This window comes from Macrotis lagotis, chromosome 7 (assembly GCF_037893015.1).
Source record: "Macrotis lagotis isolate mMagLag1 chromosome 7, bilby.v1.9.chrom.fasta, whole genome shotgun sequence".
Lineage (NCBI taxonomy): Eukaryota > Metazoa > Chordata > Mammalia > Peramelemorphia > Peramelidae > Macrotis > Macrotis lagotis.
In genome coordinates, this window is record NC_133664.1 from 57,904,442 (window position 1) to 57,927,650 (window position 23,209).

The window sequence follows — 23,209 nt, forward strand, 5'->3', positions numbered from 1 at the left end:
CATCTGGCCAATTCTGCTTTTTAAAGCATTCTTCTCCTCAATAGCTTTTTAAACTATTTTATCAATTTGACCTAAGCTGGTTTTTAACATGTTATTTTCTTCAACTTTTTTTTTTTTTGGATTTCCTTGACTAAGCTGCTGACTTCTTTTTTATATTTTTCCTGCATCTCTCTCATTTCTTTTCCCATTTGTCTTCTACCTCCCTTACTTGATTTTCAAAATCATTTTTGAGCTCTATCATCTCCTGAGCCCACATTTTATATTTTTTGGAGTCTTTAGATGCAAATGCTTGGACTTTCTCATCTTCTGATTGTGTGATTTGGTCTTCCATTGGACCAAAGTAATTGACTATGGTCAGGTTCCTTTTTTTCTGTTTACTCATTTCCCCAGTCTGAGACTGGATTTGGGGTAATTTCTGAGCTTTTGAGTATTATTGGGACACCTCTACAAGGATGTCGGGGTGTATGTGAGGCTCTGGCTGCTCTCCTGGTCTGTGAATGACCACAAGCTCACCCCTCTGCCCTGGAGGCTATGAGGAGAGATCCCTACTCTATACAGAGTCCAAACTGTGACCAGAGTCTGAATGTGGTCAAAGCCCAAGAGTCCTGTTCCAGGGACAGAGGACAGACCTCAGCAGTCTCCCTCCACTCCCTTACCTTATGTGGGTTGAGCATTCAGGGTGCAGCTGCCTGGAGGCTCCTGCTGGGTCCATGGACCTGCTTCCACTTTCTGGGATCTGGGCTGTGCTGAGGGCCTGGGCTTTGCAGAAGCCTGCAGACCTCTGGCAGAGGTCTCCCTGCTGTTCTTCCAAATTGTGCTTGGTGCTCCCTGGGGTGCAGGTCAGGAAACTGCTTCTGTTCCAAGGCACCCTGGGGTTATTCCCAGGAGGCTGAAGTTCCTTTGCTGGGATAGGGTGCCCTTCCAACCCTGTGGAACAGTCTTCCCACTATTTTCCAGGTTAACTTGGGCTGGAGAAATATCTCACTGTATCTTTCTGTGGGTTCTGTCTCAAAAATTAAGTTAGAGTCATAATTTTAAGGTTTTTGAAATATTTTGGAGAGAACACTTAAGAGAGGCTCTTCTCTTGCTGCCATCTTGGCTCCGCTCCCACACTGTTTTTTCAAGTTCCCAAATTATATGGAAGCTTGCTTGAATTATCCATGCATATCTTTTGTCTTCTAATTTAAACAGATAAATGATTGCATCTTGAGAGTTATCTTGTTATCTTGAGAGTTTCTCCTTTTGGAATTAACTCAATACCTGAATTTCTCATTATGACATTTGAAGAAGAAACTGGAGAGAGGGCTCCATTTGAGAGGAGATGGGTTTGTTTTTATTTTAAGAGTCAAGGAATCTTTGTTCAGTGTGTGTCATCACTCCAAGAAAATGACTGCTTCTTGTGTATACTCATAATTACTATATATTCTGTGGGTCAGACAGTCTCCTATAATAGAGGAATCCCTTCTTCTAGAATTTGAAATCCTAAGTTTTCCAATCCTGGATCTATTATTTTTGACCTCCATAACAAAAGCTCCCAAAAGTTAAATATAAGTGAGTTTTTTTTTAGGTTTTTGCAAAGCAAATGGAGTTTAAGTGGCTTGCCCAAGGCCACACAGCTAGGTAATTATTAAGTGTCTGAGACCAGATTTGAACCCAGGTACTCCTGACTCCAAGGCTGGTGCTTTATCCACTGCCCCACATAGCTGCCCCTATAAGTGAGTTTTGATCTTTGCATCTTATGAAGATACAAAATGCCAGCATCTGAAGAAGGGCTATTGGATGGTTTCCTACAAAGGAAAGATTACGTTTTTGGTTTCAGTTATTAGAAGAGAACAATTGATACTTATTGAAATTGCATTTGAATGCCTGGTTACCACCCCATGGATTTAAAAAAATGTAACAAACATTGTAAAACTCAGTTTAAAAGAATTGGAGATGAATTGGGCATGAAATTTTAAAAAGTAAAATAAAATAAAATAACCCCAATTAAATACCAAATTGGAAATACTGAAAATCAAAGCTGAGATTGGTTAATAAAATTGAAAATAAGAAAGTCATTGAATTAGAAACTTGTTTTATGGAAAAAAACAAATAAAAAGGATAAATCATTCATTAATTAGTTTATAAAATAAAGAAAACCAAATTACTACTAGGAAAAAAAAGGGATAAATTCACCACTAAGGTAGAGGAAATCATAATAATTATTAGGAGTCATTTTGTCTAATTATACCAATAAATTTGATAATGTGAATGAAATGGGTAAATAATTATAAAAATCTAAATTTTTCCAATTAACAGAAGAAATAAAATACTTAACCCAATTTTAGAAAAAGAAATTGAATAAATGATCAATAGACTTTTTTAAGCTTTTACTTTTTTCCTTTTTTATAAAAAATATTTTATTTGTTTTCCATTAATATACAATAGTAATTTCAATCAATTTTTGGTAAGATTTTTTATTTTGCATTTTCCCTCTACTCTCTCTCACCCCCCCCCACAGAAGGCAGCCTCATAATCTTTACATTGTTTCCATGCTTTGTAATGATCAAAATTGAATGTGTTGAGAGATCCTTGAGGAAAAAATGAAATATTAAAGGTAGCAAAACTGTATAATACATAAGGCAAACTTTTTTTTTAAATGAAGGTAACAATCTTTGGTCTTTGTCTGAACTCCACAGTTCTTTCTCTGGATACAGATGGTATTTTCCATTGCAAAAAAAAAACCCTATAAAAGTGTCCCTGATTATTGCAATGATGGAATGAGCAAGTTCATTAAGCTTGATCATCAACCCCATTTTTGCTTTTGGGTGTATAATCTTGATCATCAACCCCATTTTTGCTTTTGAGTGTATAATGTTCTTCTGGTTCTGCTCATCTTGCTCTGCATCAGTTCATGCAAGTCTTTCCAGGCTTCTCTGAATTCCCATCCCTCCTGGTTTCTAATGGAACAATAGCATTTCACAATATGTATATAGCACAATTTGTTCAGTCAATCTCTAATTGATGGACATTCACTCAGTTTTCAATTCTTTGCTACCACAAATAGAGCTGCTATGAATAATTTTGTACAAGTGATACTTTTACCCTTTTTCATCATCTCCTCTGGGTTTAGATCCAGTAGTAATATTAATGGATCAAAGGGGATGCACAAAGAGGGCTGCTATGAATATTTTTGTACAAGTGATAATTTGATACTTTTTCATAATCTCTTCAGAATATAGACCCAGTAGCAGTACTGCTGGATCAAAAGGTATGCACATTTTTTTACCCCCTGGGCATAATTCCAAATTTTGAGAGACAATTTTAAAAAAATTAGCCACTTGACTAATTAATTAAAATGAACAGCCATTTAAGATATAAAGCATTTACTTTATTGTTCAATGACAAGTACTGTAGTAAATGATGAATGTCTTTCATTTTTTAGTGATGTTTAAATATAATTTTGCAGGGAAAGAACATAACAATCTTTTCATACCACTTTGCCAACTAGAGCTGACAAATCAACTTCATTCTCAAAGAAATTAATGAGTGATTGAGCAACGCTGCCTACCAGTTCCTTTGAAAATCTTCTAGGTAGAAAAATCAAAAACATAAAGATTTATGACATCTTAATCACAGGATTAGATGTGCAATTGCATGGTAACAGAGGGGATTGAGGGAGCCACTCTAGGATAGTGTGGAACACACAAATAACAGTAAGTTCACAGGTCTGACATTCCCTGGGAATCATTTTTTGCTTTCTTGTAAATTTCTTGCTAGCAGTTTGGCAACAATTTGATGGTAGATAAAAAAACCTGTAACAGCATGTTATGCTAACTCAAACATGGTCAGTATTTGCAGGAATAATTGTACTAACACAAAATCATTACCTAAATAATTTTGAAAGTTTTGAATTGTTGCAAAAACAAAAATATAATACTTTTTGCAGTCAAAGAGACACATGTAACATAACAATATTTTTAAAATTGTTGGTGACATACTCATGGTCACACATCTAGTAAGTATCAAGAGTCTGAGGCTGAATTTGAGCTTAGGACCTCTGGACTCCAGGGCCAGTGCTATATCTACTATGCCACCTAGTTTCCCCTGAGAATTATTTTTTCAAGAGAACTCTTTAATCAATTCTACTCCTCCAGTGCTTTGGGAAAATTATTTTTGAACTATAGTAGAACTTTCTATATATTTATCTTAAATTTAATCTTATTAGATTAGTTTAATTTTCTAGGATATCTTCTGAAAGTTATCTGTGCTCTTATCTATCCTTTCCAGTTTTGTATCCTTTGTATCCTTTGACTTTGTCTAAGTCATAGAAAACCAAATGATAGCTAAAATTAAGCCTTGATCTCTGGGGTTCTGCAGAGGAGACTGTCTTCCAGATTGATATTGAACTACTTTGGTCCAACCATATCAATATTTTGAAATTCAGCAACATAGAATTTAGTACAGTGCCCAATTCATAGTAGGTGTTTAATAGATACTTGTTGACTTTTCATTTAAGCTATCTTTTTTATCTTTCCATCTAAGTCATCATTCCAAATTGTTCTTATAAATAGAATGTGTTCCTTTGTTTAAAAAAATAGCTATGTTAATTAGTTATCATTTCTCTTATGTACCAGTCATGTAAATCTATCAAAGAAGGGATTCTATTGTAGGTGAAACAATGATTGCTTTTTTTGATGACCAAGCTGTTTTTAACTATTCATTAACTGAGGGCAGAGTCAACATGGTTGCTTGAAGGCAGGAATTTCCAGAAGTTCTCTTCTAAAATACTACAAAAAACCTTAGTATTATGACTCAAACCAAATCTTAGAGTCAGAACCCAAAGAAAGACCCAGTGAAACAGTTCCCCAGCCCAAGATAACTAGGAAAATCCATAGGAAGGCTCTGTTCTACTGAGGTAAGAAGGGGCAGTGATGCAGCTAAGGTTAAGCCATGCTGGAGTGAACAATCTCCTGTCTTCTTGAAACAGCCAGTGGGGCACCTAGGTCCCTGGGGGGAGGGGAGCTGAGCTCATGGCAGCAGAAGCTGTTTCCAGACATTCAAATCCAGATATCACCAAGCACAACTTGGAAGATCAGCTGGAAAACTCTGCCAGAATGAGTACATACCCCAGGCCAGTGCATCCCTGGTTCTGGGAAATGGAAGCAAACTGGCAGAGCCAACAAGCAGGGAGTCATACTGCAACTGCTTTCAGATCACTTAGTACAGGGAAGATAAGGGGGTTGTGGGGAGAGTGTCCAGGTCTCTCTGATATTCCTGTTTCAATATATATATATATATTATATGTATATGTATATGTATATGTATATATGTATATGTACATACATATATGTACATATATGTGTATATACATATATATATATATGTATATATATGCCATACTCATATTTAGATCTAAATCTGGGTTGCTTACTACCATAAGGGAGTAGGGACCCTCCTCACAGCTCCAGAGCAGAGGGGAGAGCTCGCAGTCATCCACAGACCAGAGTTCAGCCCAGGAGAGCAGACAAAATCTCTTGTAAGACCTTGAAGGACCTGAGATCATTGCAGGGGTATTGCAATAATACTCAAAAACTTGGGAAATACCTTAAAACCAGGGAATAGGCTAGGGAAATTAGTAAACATAAAAAACAAACCCTGAACATAGATGATTACTTTGGTCCTGTGAAGGATGAAAACACACACTCAGAAGATGGACAGTCAATGCTTCTGTATCTAAAACCTCCAAGAAAAATAAGAATTGGTCTCAGTCTATGGGAGAACTCAAAAAAGATTTTGAAAATCAAGTAATGAAGGTAGAGGAAAAATTGGGAAGAGAAATGAGAGCGATGTAATAAAATCATGAAAACTAAGTTAGCAGCTTGGTCAAGATACCAAAAATGCCTAAGAAAATAATTTGTTAAAAACCAGTTTAGGTCAAAGGGTAAAAGCCATCCTAAAAGTTAATGAGGAAAAGGACACCTTAAAAAGCATAATTGACCAGGTGGAAAAGGGAATAAGAAAGCTCTCGGAAGAAAAGAGCTCTTTCAAATGTAGAATGGAACTAAAGGAAGCTGATGACTTTGCTAGCAATCAAAAAACAATAAATTAAAACCAAAGGAAATGAAAAACTAGAAGAAAATGTGAATATCTGATTGGAAAAACAACTGAGCTAGAAAACAGATCCAGAAGGGAATAGAAAAATTATTGTAGAATATTGTTCTGAAATCCTAGAAGCAGTGGGTAAAATAAAAATTGATGGAATCCACCAATCACCCCCTGGAAAGAGAGTTCAAAAATAGCTTCCAGGAGTATTATAGTCAAATTTCATTCAGAAGTCAAAGAGAAAATATTATAAGTCAGAAAGAAGCAATTCTAACATTTAATGATGTTGAACTATTTTTATTCCTACATGGGAAGATGAAGCTGATAGCTCAAATGAACAATCTCAATTAATAGAGCAGTTATAAGGAGCATATATAGACAAGCAAGGCACAGGAGGGAGCTGAATATGAAGATATAACATATTAAGATAGAGTCAATGTGTGAAAAAGGAATGTATTGGGCAAAAGAGAAAGGAGATGTAGAAGGGACCAAGATGTTTCATGCAATGGAACAGAAGGGGGAAGATGGAATAAGCCTGTATTCTCATCAGAATTACCTCAGAGTGGAAACAACAAACACACACTTGATATGGTATAGAAATCTATCTTACTCTGGAGGAAAAAGGAATGGAAGGGGATGGAAGAAATGGGACAGAGAATGGGAAAGGGAGAGTGTAGGGCGATAGAGGAGAGGTCAGATACAACAAACTATTTTTTTTGTAAGGTGATGAGGTTGGGTGACGTGATCAGTTGGATGTCTGGGGTAGGATTTGTGTCTGTGTGCTCCTGGCACCAGGACCAGTGATCTGTCTGATGTGCAACTTGGCTACCCCACAACACACTATTAGTGGGGAATGAAGAGAAAAGAGAAAGAATAGAATAAATGGGAATGAGGAGGAAAGGATGAAAGGATTATATATACAATTAGGAATAGCAGTTAGGAAAAAATATTGTCGTGACTTCTCTGATGGTCTTGTGATAAAAACTGTGATCCATCTCAGGGACAGAGCTGAAGGTATCTAAACACAGACTGAAGTACATTTAAAAAATTTTTTTCTCACTTTATTTTTCATGAGGTTTTTCTGTTTTTCTGGGGGCAGGGGAATTATATTTACTCTGCATTAAAACTATTTTTGTAATATATAAATAAATAATTAGAATTTAAAATAAAAAATTCATTAACTAAATTTGTTAATTTTATTAATTTGTAGTGTGCCAACTAATTTTCTACAATTTTGCAAACTCTTAACAATTTTCCATCTTCTTGGTGGCATCTCTTCTGTTCTCCATATTCTTTTGTAGATCACTGAAAATTGTTAGTAATGACCCATGTAGGTCAGTACTTTCAAATATATCATCAGAGTCTGGTGGTCTGAATGCAAGTGCAGATACGTGTTACCATTTCTTTAAATATACATAAATATTATATCCATGAATATATGTATGTGAAATCTCCTTACACAAGTGTATTTGTATATATGTATATATATGTATATATATGACTAATTTTATGTATGTATATATATATATACATACATATATATATATATTTGTTTGTTCTTTTTTATCTGTAAATCAGTTCCATAGCAGCAAAAAGATAAATAAATTGATTTGAGAACTTTGCTTTTTCTTTCTCATTTATTGTCATAATCCTCACTCATAATCTTACCTCTGATTTTTCTTTATTTTCCAGTCTAACTCTAAGACCCCTTTTTTTCCCTCAGATTTTTCATATCAACCCTAAGTCATTCTGTAGTTCAAACCTTATGATAATATTCTTAAAGCCCATGTCATGCTTGTGTATTCATTCTCTTTTTCCTCGCCCTGTTATCATATTATTTTCATGTCATTTAAAAATCTAATTTGATAGAGGAGTTACCTCGTGTAACAATAGAGAACTATTGATTGGGTACTTACTTTGGTTCTACTGTGTCATCTTGTGATTGATTAAAATCTGTACTCTCTGGGCTCTATATAGGTATCATAACTTTCTTAGTTTCTCATTAACTACTGGATTCTTCACCTAAGTGTCAGAATATCACTTTCTTCCTGAATTATAACTCTATAATTCATTCAGTAAAGTGAACATCACTACAGTGTTGAATCATGAAAATAGAAGATTATATAGTAATACTGACTTCAATATTTTAAATGATTATTATTTATTTACTTATTTTTGGTTGTGGGGGCACTTATTGAGATCACGAATTTATCATTGTATTCTCTTCTCATGGTGATGAAATAACTTTAATTTCTGAAGCTGCAAAATAATTTGGGTACTAATCCGCTCATGATATATCATGACAGCAATTTAATAAATATCTTTAGTGCAGTTTAATCTTTAATACATAAGTATATCTAGGATTTTCTTAAATGAAAACTTAACTAGTTATAATCTTGTGTATATATTGTCATCTTACTTTATGCTTATCCATGTTTTACCATAAAAATTTTTAGAAGTCTATACAATATTCTAGAGAGAGGAGAGAGAGAGAGAGAGAGATACATATCTATCTATATGTAAATATGTTCACATGTACTTTGGGTATATATATTTATATACTACACACACACACACACACACACACATACACACACACATATATGTTCCCTAAGTACTTACAATTCATTAGGTCTGTCATCTATCATCTTTCACATGTAATCACTCTGTGATTAGCTCATCTCCTTGACTAATCATTTTTCTTATAAGTCACTTTTTGCAAGTTAGTTTTCTCTAGTAATATTTTATTATTGATTTATTTTCACCAAGCATCTATTTATATACTTCTGGAAATTTTCAAATTCATGGCATTTGGGAAATTTCTTTTTTATAGACACTAGGGAAACTTGTAAAATAAATTCATTAGAAAAATGAAATTTAGAAATATTGGTGTATCATACCAAGTATAGACATTGCACATATTTATGCTGGAGATGAAGAAATTCTGAATGAATTCAGAATCACTTTTTCAATATATCAAATAGAAGAGACAAAACAGGGAAATATCCCTAGAATGTTTTGTTGCAAAAAGAAAATTTGGTCCCAAAGTTATATGTTAATATTTTCTCATGTACTTATATTCTCATTACTTCAAAGTCCATATTTATATGATTGATTAAAACATTTTTAATAAAAAAAATGGAGTGGGAAAATTAGTCTTTATAAACTACTTTCTTTGAGACCACATATTGGTAAACAAATAGTTGGCTGAAACTAGTGCTGGAAAGGATCTACAAGTCCCCCTCTTTAAAGATCTAAGTTAGTATGGAATTTCAGGTGAAAAATATAGCCATAGTTTGTTACTGTGATGATTATAAAGATGTAAACTCAAATTCTAGATATGTGGTATCATTTATAACAGAAAAGAGTAATCACTGGGCAGGTACTATCATTTTAGATTCCTTCAGGTTCAGAGAGAAGTATGAAAGGCAAGGAGAGACGTTATGGGACAATTATGGAATAATAATATGGAGTAGCCACCTATTTTAATCTAATGATGAACAATCATTAGAAGTGGAGGACTTAAGTCTTATCAGTTCCATTTGATCTTGTGGAAATCGAGAAGCAAGATATTAAGTTAATAATGAGAAACAAAAATGGATTTGTTAATTTAATGAGACTTTTGAAAATGGTAATAATAAGCTTAAAGAACCCCTGTGCTTTATTTGAATATTGAAGAAAAGAAAAAAAATACGAGGTAGTCAGCCACATTTTGTGCCTTGTTCTTATATCCAAATAAAATAATTTGTAAAGGACTTAGCATAGTGCCTGGTATAACATAGGGGATTTAAATGTTTATTCCCTAATAATCTACACCCTCAGAAGCCATCAAGCCCAGTTTGCATTGGCTAATGATTAACTTAAATGATTGATACTCTTGACAAATTATCATTTAGTGATTGCTTAAAGCCATCAAATTATTGATATATCATCTTCTAAGTATTGTCTTAGTGGACAGTTCTGAATTGTTAATTTTTCATTCAATTAAGACTTTCATATTGACAAGAATGAGGAAAGAGATTTTAGTTATTAACAGAGGAGGACACCTTGGAAAATGGACATACTCATTGATCTTGTCAAGTGCTGGTCATTAACCTAGAAAGAGAGACAACAAATATTTAGATTAAGTGGCACATTATGTGTGATATATTAAGCTATAAGAAAAATTATCCCCCTTTCCAGGCATGTCAGATGGATCTTTTGTGGAGGATTTTTGGATGAGAAGCTATGAGGGAGTTGTGAACATGTGGAGGGAATTCTTTATTATTGAAATAACAAAACCATCAAGCATGTGAAAGTAAAAAAGAGACCAAATAAAATTTCCCTTTTATGCTTATACATTTCTCCTATGTAGGGAATTAATACCTCTCAGTAGTTCAGAGAGCTAGAACAAATGTATCAGAATGACTGGACAATACTATCCCCATCTAAAGGAAGAAAAAATAAAACAAAGTAAAAAAAATCAAAGTAAAAAAAAATCATTCAGAATCTGATGAACACTATAATCACTTAAAAAATTTTCATGTATTAATTTCCTTTAATGCTAATTCTTATCAAAAATGATTAACCATAAACATGTTTAACACATTTGTGTTTATACAATATTAACCTGACTGTTCACCATTGAGGGGAGAGGAATGGGAAAGGAAAGAGGAAGGAAATTTTGTAACTTAAAAATATACATAGGCATTTGAATGAATGTTGAAAAACTTTGATACAATGTTTGGAAAAATAAAATATCAATAAAAATTAATGTCAAAAATTCATATATATGAGGATAAATAAAGCAGTCAGCTGGAAACTTATAACACATCATAAGATCTTTTAATAAAAGAAAATTGTCTTTTCAAAACACATTTGCCTTTATTTTTACATATTATGTTGTCCCCTATATCTCTCTCCATTCCTTATGGAGAGCATTCTTTATCATAGAGGCCATTTTTTTAATGAAAGAAGGGGAAAGGTGCAGCTAGGTGGCACAGTGGACAGAGCACTGGCCCTGGAATCAGGCGGACCTGAGTTCAAATCCGGTTTCAGACACTTAATAATTACCTGGCTGTGTGACCTTGGGCAAGTCACTTAACCTTGTTGCCTTAAATTTAAAAAATGAAAAAAGAAAGAAAGGGAAGAGAAAAATATGAGCAAAACTCATCAACAAATTTAAAAAGATGAGACATTATATATAATGCTCCACATCTATGCTGTCACCACTTCTGAAAAAAAGTAGGGAGATAGTGGATGATTGCTTACAACAATCCATGTAATATGTTAAAGTGGTCCTAACTTCCTTGGTTATTATAGATATTTTTGAAAAAACTGAAACCAGTTAAATAAACAAGGAGACTTAAGAACAAGAGAAGATAGGAAAATAATTGTGTGAGGGAAGAAAATGATTATTATCAATTAAATGATTTAGCAGGAAAATTCCTATGTCAGCATGAGCATCTATATCCATCAAAGTGGTGTATACACATTTATATATGATTTATACCAAGAGTCTTACCTATAAAATGTGACTTTTCACACTTTCTTCTGAATGTGTATAATGTTCTTCCTCCTCAACTCTGGCTTCTGACTTCATTCAAAACTAAACTCCAATTTTGCTTTCTGAAAGAAGTGCTCCACAGTATTAGACCCTTCTATTTACACTGCATATACTATGAATGTTCTGTTTATGTATATAGTTCGTTGTATCCTCTCTTTTCCATTAGAAGAGAATCCTCTCTACCCATACAGTTAACACCTCATTGCACTCCCTCATCACCTTTTCTATGGATGATGGTGGGAGTTTCTTAGATGGTCTCCTTGCCTTGTCTCATCCCATTTCTATCTATCCTCCACATGACTACCATAGGAATTTTCTTAAAGTACAGATTTGACCATGACATTTAGTTGAGATTTCTAAGATCAAATAGAAACTCTTCTGCTTGACCCTTCACAGCCTAGCCCCAGTAGACCTTTCCATTTTCTGTGGAAAACTGGCCTTTTTACTATTCCTCATTATTAAGTCTCCATTTCCTGTCTCGCTACCTTTGGACTGACTTTCTTCCATGTAAGAAATAACATTCCTCACATCTTCCTTTGAGAATCATTGGTTTTCTTTAAAACCCTATTGAATCTGCTTTTCAGACTCTTTTATCTTTCCTTTCCTAAAAAATTAATTTTTAATTTGGGGGAAGAATTTCCTATAATAGTGTAAAAGTAAAAAAAAAATGATTGCACACGAACTGCAAATCAATTATGTACAACTTGTCATTCCTTTTAAATATTTCATAGCTATCATGTACATTTCTTCCCTCCCTTAACCTAGAGATAGCTACCTTTAAACACAAGTGTGTGTGTGTATGTATACTTAATATCATTTGATACCTATTTCCATTTGTCATTTCTTTCTCTGGATATAAATAGTATTTTCCTTTACATGTTTTTTTTTGAATTAGATTTGATCATTGTACTGCTGGACCACATTTCTTACATCATAGTTGTATTCCATCATAGTGATGAAGCTTTTCCTCTATCACCCTGATGCTAGTCACCTCCAACTCAATCACCTAGAATATATATTATATGTGCCTCTATCTGAGTAAATTTTTCTGCAGAATAAAATGTGTTTTTCAGAGTAGGGACCATTTCCCTTTTGTGTTTTTATCCTTAACTCCTTGAACTATATATGGCACAAAACAGTTAGTATCATCTCAGTGATTAGTTTCCCCCAGATTAGGCAAAAAAGTATGGACAAAGGGTTAAGATATTTAGGAGACAGTGATAGTTCAGTGCTACTGCAGTGCTGAATCTTTATAAATAAAGATTGGAAATGTTGAATGATCAATCTGAGAATTCAATGTGCCAAACTTTCCTATCATTTTATAGAGCAATGTTTGTTATTAATTATGGTACTTGTGTCTTTCATCAATCATAAAATGATGAGTCATTTAATTGGCAAAATTTATCAATTCATCAGATTTGTCAATGGAACAGACTTCTTTATAATTATTTATCTAGAGAGACTTCCTTGCCAAATATAAAGCGATAATAAGTCATTTAGTTAGATGAGATCATTTAAACATGAGAAATTGTCTCAGATATAATTCTTTAAATTTCCAAGATATCTCTTTTGCATCAGCACAAAGGAAAGTAGGTATGAAGCAATGACATTTCTTCTGATATTTTAAATGAAATATTTTTCCATCATCCCTCAATATGAATATGTATGTCATTATTGAATCAATCCATAAATCCTCATTGATTTTTTTCAGAATGTAGGACTTTAAACAGTTCTTTAGGTCTTTGATAAAAGTTTGCAAGCAGGACACTATATATTTGGAAATAATTATTTTGAATTGAAGCATAACCTAGATTTTAGAATCTTATCCTTTTTACTTAGGCTTCTACATACAAAATAAGGATAAAAATGAAACTTTGTAACACCAGTATATGTTTATATAACTGTATCTATTTATAAATCAATTTATATCTATCTATCCATCTAATATATATATATATATATATATAATATATATAAAGAGAGAGAGAAAGAGAGAGAAAAATACATTATTAATTATGCTGACTTGGATTCATTCTGGAATGAAGGGAAAAGGCATTTCATCTTAAACAATACTTTTGTAAAATATGCAAAACAAGTAGTATAAAACTATGCACATTCCTTCAAAACCCATTTCTAGCTATGTCCTCAGTGGGCACTATGAATCTGTCACCTCTCTTGTCATCTTCCATCCTCTACAGTCATCACAGATCATTTCATTAATTGAGGTTTTGAAGTCTAAATAATTTGTTTTTCTTTAGAATGTTGTAAAGCAAATGGTTCTCCTGTTTCTTCTCTCTTCAAGTTTATCTGTTAAGTTATTTTCACATTTCTCTGAAACATCCCTATACTCTTTCCTTGAGATCATGTGTCTTCTTTTTCTACTTAATAGAGGAAAGCTAATTGCTCCTTTCTTCCAAAAGAATATGGTCACTGACTTTTTTCCTGAAATAGGTTCTTCAGCTAAAAACTTGGTGAGATAGTTTAGTTTGATCAGTGTTGTGCTCTGAAGCTAGTTGATGATGTTTGTCCTTCATTCTTGAAGAAAATCATGACATCACAAAGGTGATGCCATGACAAGCCCATGAATTGATTTTGAATGGAGAGTAAGGGGGGAAGCTGTGTTGAGTCACTTGTCTCTTCCAGAGCTATCTGACATGCAAGGCAGTCAGGATTAAATGACAACCTACTTCAAGACATGCTAGTTGAGTTTAATATCCTGCTTCTCAGTCAGTCAAGTCAGTAAGCAAATGTTAAGTGACTAATATCTACTGGCATTGTGTTAAGGGCAGAGGATATAAATGCAAACCAGAAAAGTCGTGCATGTTGCCAAGGAGCTTATAATGTAATAGGAGGAAGATAACACACAAAAGGAAGTTGAAAAGACAAGGTAAAAGAAAAGGACCTGATTTGGAGGTAAAGGCATAGGCCCCCAAGGGATAACCAGATTTTCAAGGTCTCTAAGGACTAATGGTGGGAAGAGTGGGGAAACCTAATTCCAAAGGGGTATGGAAAAGGTTAAATTGTGCTCAGCTACAGCTAAGATCATTTCAGTTAATTTGGTTCCATTCATTTAATGGCAGAAAGCTGAGATTTTGATCCTAGAATAGAAAAGGCGGGTTCTATCATTGGGATTTCTTTGAACATCTGTATTAGAGACATGAGAAGCAGTGTTGCAGAGTTAGAAGACTATTGTACTTAGAGTCATTTTAGCTAGAAAAATTTGGATTCAACTCATATTTCTAACATATACTACAAGCTTTATGACCTTGGGAAAGTCACTTAATGTCTCATTTCTACAGACAGCACTAAGTTTGTAAATTTTAGTGAAGGTTGATACAACCATCCATTCATTCATTCTATTTCCCATCCTATTTCACTGAATTTAGACTCAAACTATGGACTTTTAATATTTTTAAATCAATAAATAAATACTTATTTAGTGTATTTGTTTCTTTAATTTACTTGATGTCATTATGAAACTAAGAGCACATAATGATTGAAGCAAGTTGTTGAGTTCTTTGGGTTTACCCAAATAAGATGAGACCATGGGACTTCTAGCCAGGATGGTGGAGAAAAGACAGGCACTGTACTAAGGTCTTCTGGCTTTCCCTCAGAACTAATATGAAACAAACCTCTTAATAGAGATTCGATTGACAAAACTCAGAAAAAGAAGGTAGGAGAAGAACATCTACCAAGAGGTCTGTCTCCAGGGATCTTGGGTGAACTGGGGGCAAAAAGCAGAGAGCCAGTGCAGGGATGACAAGGTGAAGCCCAAGGATCAATCTAAAATCAGCTGCAGAGACTCTGGCTATGTAAGGAGGTGGAACGGGGTTGCTCCACTGGGCCTGGATGGAGAGCTCCAGCACAGAGAGTTGCAGAGTGCTGCTGGACTTCAATCCACTCAGCGAGGCTGATCCAGTGGACCAGGGCCATGGGTTCCATACTTTCAGCTGAGCCATCTCCCCAAAACAAACACAGTAACAGAGCCTCTCACCCCCACCCCCCATACTCAGGTATGGGCAGCAAAGCTCCTTCATCTGGGCACAGGCCACATTGTTTAAGGATAATAGTATACAGTAGTACCACCCACCCCCTCCAGGCCTAAAATCAAGGTCACAGATATTCCAGAGAAAGAAACCAGCAGCCCTTACTGCCTGGTCCACTTGGAGTTACTAACCCAGTGAGAAAAGGCAATAGGAATTTCAACACCAAAGATCTGTGAACCAGCCCCTCCCCCAACACAAGATGTTTGGAAAATGAAGAAAGGCCTGCAGAGGGTGGGAGGGTGTCCATAGAAAACTACCTAGAAGGTAAAGGCTCTGACTCAAACAGATCTAGAACTTCTGAGGAGAATTTGAATTGGTCTCCAGCCCAGAAAGACTTCTTAGAAGAAATCAGGAAAGAGTTTAAAAATCAATTGGAAAAACTGGAAAAAGAAACTCAAGAGAAAATACCTCACAACAAAAAAAATATTGGAAAACACAATTGGACAAACACAAAAAGGAAATTATTCTCTCAAGAACTCAATGGTCAAATGGAAACTCCTTCAAAATAGAATTGATCAGTTGGAAAAGGAGTTGCAAAAGGTAAATGAACGAAATTCTTCTCTTAAAAAATAGAATCTGTGAAAATTAATGACTTCATGGGACAACAAGAATCTGCTAAACAAACCAAAAACTGGAAAAAGTAAGAGAAAATTCAAAATACCTTATCAGCAACACCTCTGATCTTGAGAATAGATCCAGAAGAGACAGTTAAAGAATCATTCAGTTTTGTGCATGCATTGAGGAGAAAAAAAGCCTGGACTCAATATTACAGGATTTAGTGATGGAAAATTGACCTGATATCATGGAATCAGAGGGCAAAATAGTTATTGAAAGAATACCTTGATCTCCTCCAGAAAGGGATCCCAAAATGAAAAAAAAAGGAATATTGTGGCCAAATTCAAAGGCTTACAGATAAAAGAAAAAATCCTGCGAACAGGTGGAAAGAAAAAAAATTTAGATACCAGGGAGCTACAGTAAGGATTACACAGGACTTGGTTATATCAACATTAAATGATCAAAGGGCCTGGAATATGATATTCCAAAGAGCAAGGGAGCTTGGAACACAGCCAAGAATTCACTATCTGGCTATCTGTCAAAACTTTAACCTTCTCTTCCAGGAGAAAAGATAGACATTTAACAAAATAGGAGACTTCTACCTTTTCCTGATGAAAAAGACCAGAGATAAATAGAAAATTTAGGCATCAAAATCAATAGACAGATGAAAGGTTTTAAAAAAGGGTAAAGGAAAAAAACCTGCTGTCCAATAAGATGAAATGGGCTATATCCCCACCTGGGAGAAAGACTGAGAACTGTAACTCTATTAGAGAGAATGTACTTAACCAGAAGTAATGGACACTCATGAATTATCTGTGACTCTGATAGAATGATTTAAAAACCATATTTAAAAACCATTAAAGAGAGGGGAGGATAGAAGAGATTGAATGGGGTAAATGACATCATATAAAGAGGTACAACAGACCTATTTCAATAAAGGGGAAGAAAGGAGGAGGTGAGAACCAGAATCTTACTCTGATCAGATTTGGTTCAAAGTTAACATACACACACACACACTTAAGAAGCTTATCTTACCTTTCAAGTATTAAAAGAGAAAAAGGGGAGGGGAGAGGAAAAAAGGAACTAATAGAAGGAAGGGAAGGAAGGAAGAAGGGGCAGAGGGAAAGGGGAAAGAAAGTGGAGGTGGTTGGATATAAGGGGGGCAAACACATTGAAGGAGGTGCTATTCAGAAACAATGAGAAAATATATCAAAACTTATGGGATATAACCAGGGCAGTTGTCAGGGGATATATTATATCTTTACATGCTTACATGAATAAATTAAAAAGGAAATCAATGAGCTAAGCATGCAACTAGAAAAAGAGAAAAAACAAATTAAAAAATCCCCAATTAAATATCAAATTAGAAATTCTAAAGTTAAAGGAGAAATTAAGAAATTTGAAAGCAAGCAAAACTATTGAACTAATAAAACCAAGTTGCTATTATGAATGAAACAATAAAATTGATAAATCTCTAGTTAATTTGATTAAAAATGAAAAATCAAATTGATAAATAAATATGATAAATAAAAAAGGTGAACATCAATGAGGAGGAAATTAAAGTAATGATTCAGAATTATTTTGCCCAACTGTATTCCAATAAATTTTATAATCTAAGCAAAATGGATGAATATTTACAAAAATATAAGTTGCCCAGGTTAAATGAAGAGGAAATTAAATACCTAAATAACCCTATCTCAGAAAAAGACATTTATCAAGCTGTTATTGAACTCCCTAAGAAAAATCTCCAGAACCAGATGGATTCACAAGTGAATCTTATCAAATGTTTAAGGGAACAACTAGTTCCAGTTCTATATAAACTCTTTGTAAAAATAGGTGAAAACTGAATCTACCTAACTCTTTCTATCATGACAATATGGTGCTGATACCTAAACCAGGAAGAGTCAAAACAGAGAAAGAAAATTACAGACCTATCTCTCTGATAAATATAGATGTAAAAATCTTAAATAAAATCTTAACAAAGCTATTACAGTAAGTTACCAAGCCAAGAAGGATTTATCCCAGGAATGCAAGGTTGGTTCAATATTAGGAAAATATTAGTTTAATTAACTATATCAATAACAAACCCATATGAAATCATATTATTATCTCGATACTGAAAAAGCCTTTGGCAAAATACAGCACCATTCCTACTAAAAACACTGGAAAATGTAGGAATAAATGGATAGTTCGTTAGAATTATTAGCAGTAGGGGCAGCTAGGTGGCACAGTGGATAAAGCACCGGCCTTGGAGTCAGTAGTACCTGGGTTCAAATCCGGTCTCAGACACTTAATAATTACCTAGCTGTGTGGCCTTGGGCAAGCCACTTAACCCCATTTGCCTTGCAAAAAGAAGAATTATTAGCAGTATATATCTGAAACCATCAACAAACATTATGTGCAATGGGGATAAGCCAAAGGCATTCCCAATAAGATCGGGGGGTGAAATAAGTATGCCTGTTATCACCACTACTATTCAAAATTGTGTTAGAAATGTTAGCTTCAGCAATACGAGAAGAAAAAGAAATTGAAGGAATTAGAATTGGGAAGGAAGAAACAATACTCTTACTCTTTGCAGATGACATGATGCTATACCCAAAGAATCCTAAAAAAATCATCTAAAAACTAATAGAAACAGTTAGCAAGTATAGCAAAGTTGCAGGATATAAAATAAACCCTCATAAATCTTCAGCATTTCTATATATTACTATCAAGCTAGAAAGAGAAATTCCATTTAAAATAAGTACAGACAATATAAAATACTTGGGAGTCTACCTTCTAAGGCAGACTCAAAAATTCTATGAAAACAACTCTAAATCAATTCTCACACAAATAAAATAAGATTTAAATAACTGGGCAAATATCAATTGCTCATGGATAGGCCAAGCTAATATAATAAAAATGGCAATTCTACCTAAATTATGCTAAATTAAACTCATTTTGTTTTTTACCAATTATACTTCCAAAAATTAACTTTAATGAACTAGAAAAAAAGTGTAAGTAAATTCCTATGGAGAAATAAAAAGTCAAGAATATTAAGGGATTTAATGGAAAAAAAATGCAAAGCAAGGTGGCTTAGCCTTACCAGATCTAAAATTATAAAGCATTCATCATCAAAACTGCCTGGTACTGGCTAAGAAATAGAGAGTTGGATCAGTAGAATATACTAGGTGCAAAACAGATAGCAGGAAATGATTATCTTAATCTGCTGTTTGATAAAGCCAAAGAGTCCAGCTTCTGGGATAAAAACTCTCCCCTTTATTAAAACTGTTGGGAAAATGGAAATGTAGTATGACTCAGATTAGACCAACTTGGATTAGACTAACACCTCACACCTTATACCAAGAAAAGATCAGAATGGTTATAGGATTTAGACATAAAAGACAATATTATAAGCAAACTTAGGATATCAAGGAATAGAGTACCTGTCAGATCTATGGAAAGGGAAGTAGTTTATGACTTAGGAAGAGATAGAGAATATCATTAAAAACTAACAAGATAATTTTGATTTCATTAAATTACAAAGCTTTTGCACAAACAAAACCAGAGTAACCAAGATCAAAAGAAATGTATTAAGTTGGGAAACAATTTTTACAACTAATATTTCTGACAAAAGACTCATTTCTAAAATAAATAGAAAACTGAGTCAAATTTATATAAAGAAGACAAACTAGTCATTCCCCAATTGACAAATGGCCAAAGGAAATGCAGAGGCAATTTACAGATGAGGAAATCAAAGCTGTCCATATTCACCTGAAAAATTAAAGCATCTCTGAAGTAACACCTCACATCTTTCAGACTGGCCAATATGACAAGAAAAGACAATGACCAATGTTGGAAAGGATATAGTAAATCTGAGACACTAATACATTGTTGGTGGAGCTGTGAACTCATCCAACCTTTCTGGAGAGCAATTTGGAATTCCACCCAAGGAGCAATAAAAATGTTCATACCAGAGGCAGCTAGGTGGCATAATAGATAGAAAACTGACCCCGGAGTCAGGAGGACCTGAGTTCAAATGTGGCCTGAGGAACTTTATACTTGCCTACCTGTGTGACCTTGGGCAAGTCATTTAACCCTATTGCCTTAAAATTTAAAAAAAATAAAAATGTTCATACCCTTGGATACAGCATTACAAATACTGGGTCTTTACCCTGAAAAGATCATAAAATAGGATAAAAACACCATTTGTACAAAAATATTCAAAGCAGCTCTGTGGTGGCAAAGAATTGGAAATTGAGGGATAGTCCATCAGCTGGGAAATGGCTGAATAAATTGTGGTATATGTATGTTATGGAACACTTATACTATTTCAAACCAGGAGGGATGGGAATTCAGAGAAGTCTGGAAGGATTTTCATGTACTGATGCTGAGCGAGATGAACAGAACCAGTAGAACATTGTACACCATAACAGCAGCATAGGGATGATGACCAACCAGTCTTAATGAACTTGCTCATTTCAGCAGTGCAACAATCAGGTACCATCTGTATCTAAAGAAAGAATTGTAGAGTTTAAACAAAGACCAAAGACTATTACCTTTAATTTTTAAAAAGTTATCTTGGGGTGGCTAGGTGGTGCAGTGGATAAAGCACCGGCCTTGGAGTCAGGAGTACCTGGGTTCAAATCTGGTGTCAGACACTTAATAATTACCTAGCTGTGTGGTCTTGGTTGCAAAAACCTAAAAAAAAAGTTAGCTCATGTAATTTTGCTATCTCTTATATTTTATTTTTTCCTTAAGTATATGATGTCTCTCTCTACACATTCAATTTTGATCAATATATTACATGGAGAAATGTAAAGACTATCAGACTGCCTTGTGTGGTGGGGGGGAGGTTGAGGGAGGGAAGTGAGATGGGGAAACATTGTAAAATTCAAAAAACAAAAAAATTCAGAAAGAGGGTTGAGACTGTCATTCTTTATGAGATAAAGATTTCCAGATTTGTTTTGTCCATTACAAATCCAAGTAATATTACCTTGCTAATAGTCCCCATGATATATGCCTTTGAGAATCATCTAGAAAATTCAATTTACTATTTCTGTTTAAGTTCTATTGTTTTTAAAATTATGCTTTATATTATTATATGCTTTACATAATTATTCATGTTTTTTATACCACAGGAAGCTTATAACCCCCAATACATTTTTACTCTCCTTTACACAATTAAAAATAAATAAACATAACCGAATGTCACAGCAACCATGACTGATAACAACATTTAATGACTACTCTTCCCCATTTAACTGATAAAATGAAGAAACTTGTATCATTCTTTAATTTATAGACTCAGTATTGCCTTGAATCAAGACTCAGTTATTTTTCAAAGATGTTTTCATTTAAATTCTTTTTTTTTAGGTTTTTGCAAGGCAAATGGGGTTAAGTGGCTTGCCCAAGGCCCCACATCTAGGTAATTATTAAGTGTCTGAGACAGGATTTGAACCCAGGTACTCCTGACTCCAGGGCCGGTGCTTTATCCACTGGACCACCTAGCTGCCCCTTTTCATTTAAATTCTTAAAGCTATCAACTATGTTATTCTTCTGGTTTTTTTCAGTTCCTATGTCTTATGTTGACTTACTCATATTCCTCATTTCCTCAAGTGCAGTAATTTTCTGTTTCATTCATATGCCATAATTTCCCCAGGATTTCCCCAATTGATTGCCACCTACATTGTTTCTTGTTTGGTTTATCTCAAATAAAATTGACTATTATGAATACTTTGCTATTGGGAGAATATTTTTGTTTTATGTCCTGTGGAATTTTTTTTTATAAAAGCAGAAATTTGTTCTTGTCTGCTAATTTTTCTTCTGGCTTCCATAAGGAACTGGGGTTTCTAAGCAAAATCAGGTCTCTCAAAATCATGTAGCAATCCTACCATTCAAACTTAGAAAATAGGAAGTAGTACAGTACAGTGTTCTGGAGTTTGAAGACCTGCCTCTTGCATGTTTTGACTATGGTCAAGCCACTATTTCTCCCTGAACCTCAGTTTCTTCATCTGTAAAAATAATGGGTTGGATTAGGTAACTTTTGATATACATTTGAATTTTAAATATATGGACCTCTTATTTTATGATCTTAAAAGGGTATTTCTATTTTTTGCCATAACATTTTCCCAATTAGACAAAATAGACAAGTAGGCAAGTCATGGTCATGGAATGATAGAATCATTGATTCAAAATTTAAAGAAATCTTAATCCTTATTTAGATCAAGTTTATTATTTTGTAAATGAGGAAATTAAGCCCAATTTTTAAATTAGTCTAGTTTAGATGCGAGTGCAAAGGAAGAGATGTATTAGTTTTCAACAAAAGTGTGAAACTAGACTAGATAAAAAATATAAAACACAGTCAGACTCATTCACCCATCCCTTCCCCCAGCCATATACAGCTGAATACTTCGTTATTGATAAAGTTTGGAGAACTGCAGGAAACATAATTATTCTGATCATGTTTTCTTTCTATCAAGCATATTTTATAATGGCATTTTATGGACTTGCTTAAGTAGCATTCTATTTGTAGCAACTTTCATGTTGCCTGGAAACTCTATGATTCTTGAGGTTTTAAGAATTACAAAATACAACTCTCTGCCATCTAGTGGTTAAAAAGCACACTGTAAACAGAATATCACACCTAACAAGTGGCTTATTTGTAGGAGAAAGATATGTATTCATTTTATACAATTTCCATAAAATGAAACTTTAGACATTAAACTCTCTGTCTTTTCATTCTTCAAGGATTAACAGCAATTCTTGCACTTCTAACCAAAGCTTCTCTAAATCTTCTGGTTCTCTCTCCACTCTGTTTCAGTTGTATTTCTTCTATCCCAATTTGTAGTCATATCTTATTATTTTTTATTTGTACCATTATCTTAGAAAAGAAGAACCACATTATCTCACAATCCACTTTTTGTGTACAATCAGTGGCTGTGTCTAGGTCTATGACTTGGGTTCTCCCCTTTTCTTTTGGTGGAATCATTCATTCCCA

The 23,209-nt window shown here is 34.1% G+C and overlaps 1 protein-coding gene and 1 long non-coding RNA gene across 2 annotated transcripts in view; one reads left to right on the plus strand and one right to left on the minus strand.

Annotated features, from left to right (window-relative positions):
* MALRD1 (MAM and LDL receptor class A domain containing 1) overlaps window positions 1-23,209 on the plus strand; it is an 879,021-nt gene that overhangs the window by 478,744 nt on the left and 377,068 nt on the right. The gene's annotated exons all lie outside the window — the stretch shown is intronic.
* Window positions 9,711-14,264, minus strand: LOC141492561 (uncharacterized). Its single transcript, XR_012469961.1, has 3 exons — window positions 13,800-14,264; window positions 11,588-11,691; window positions 9,711-10,179 (listed from the first exon to the last, which is right to left on the minus strand). It is a non-coding gene; the product is annotated as an uncharacterized LOC141492561 (long non-coding RNA).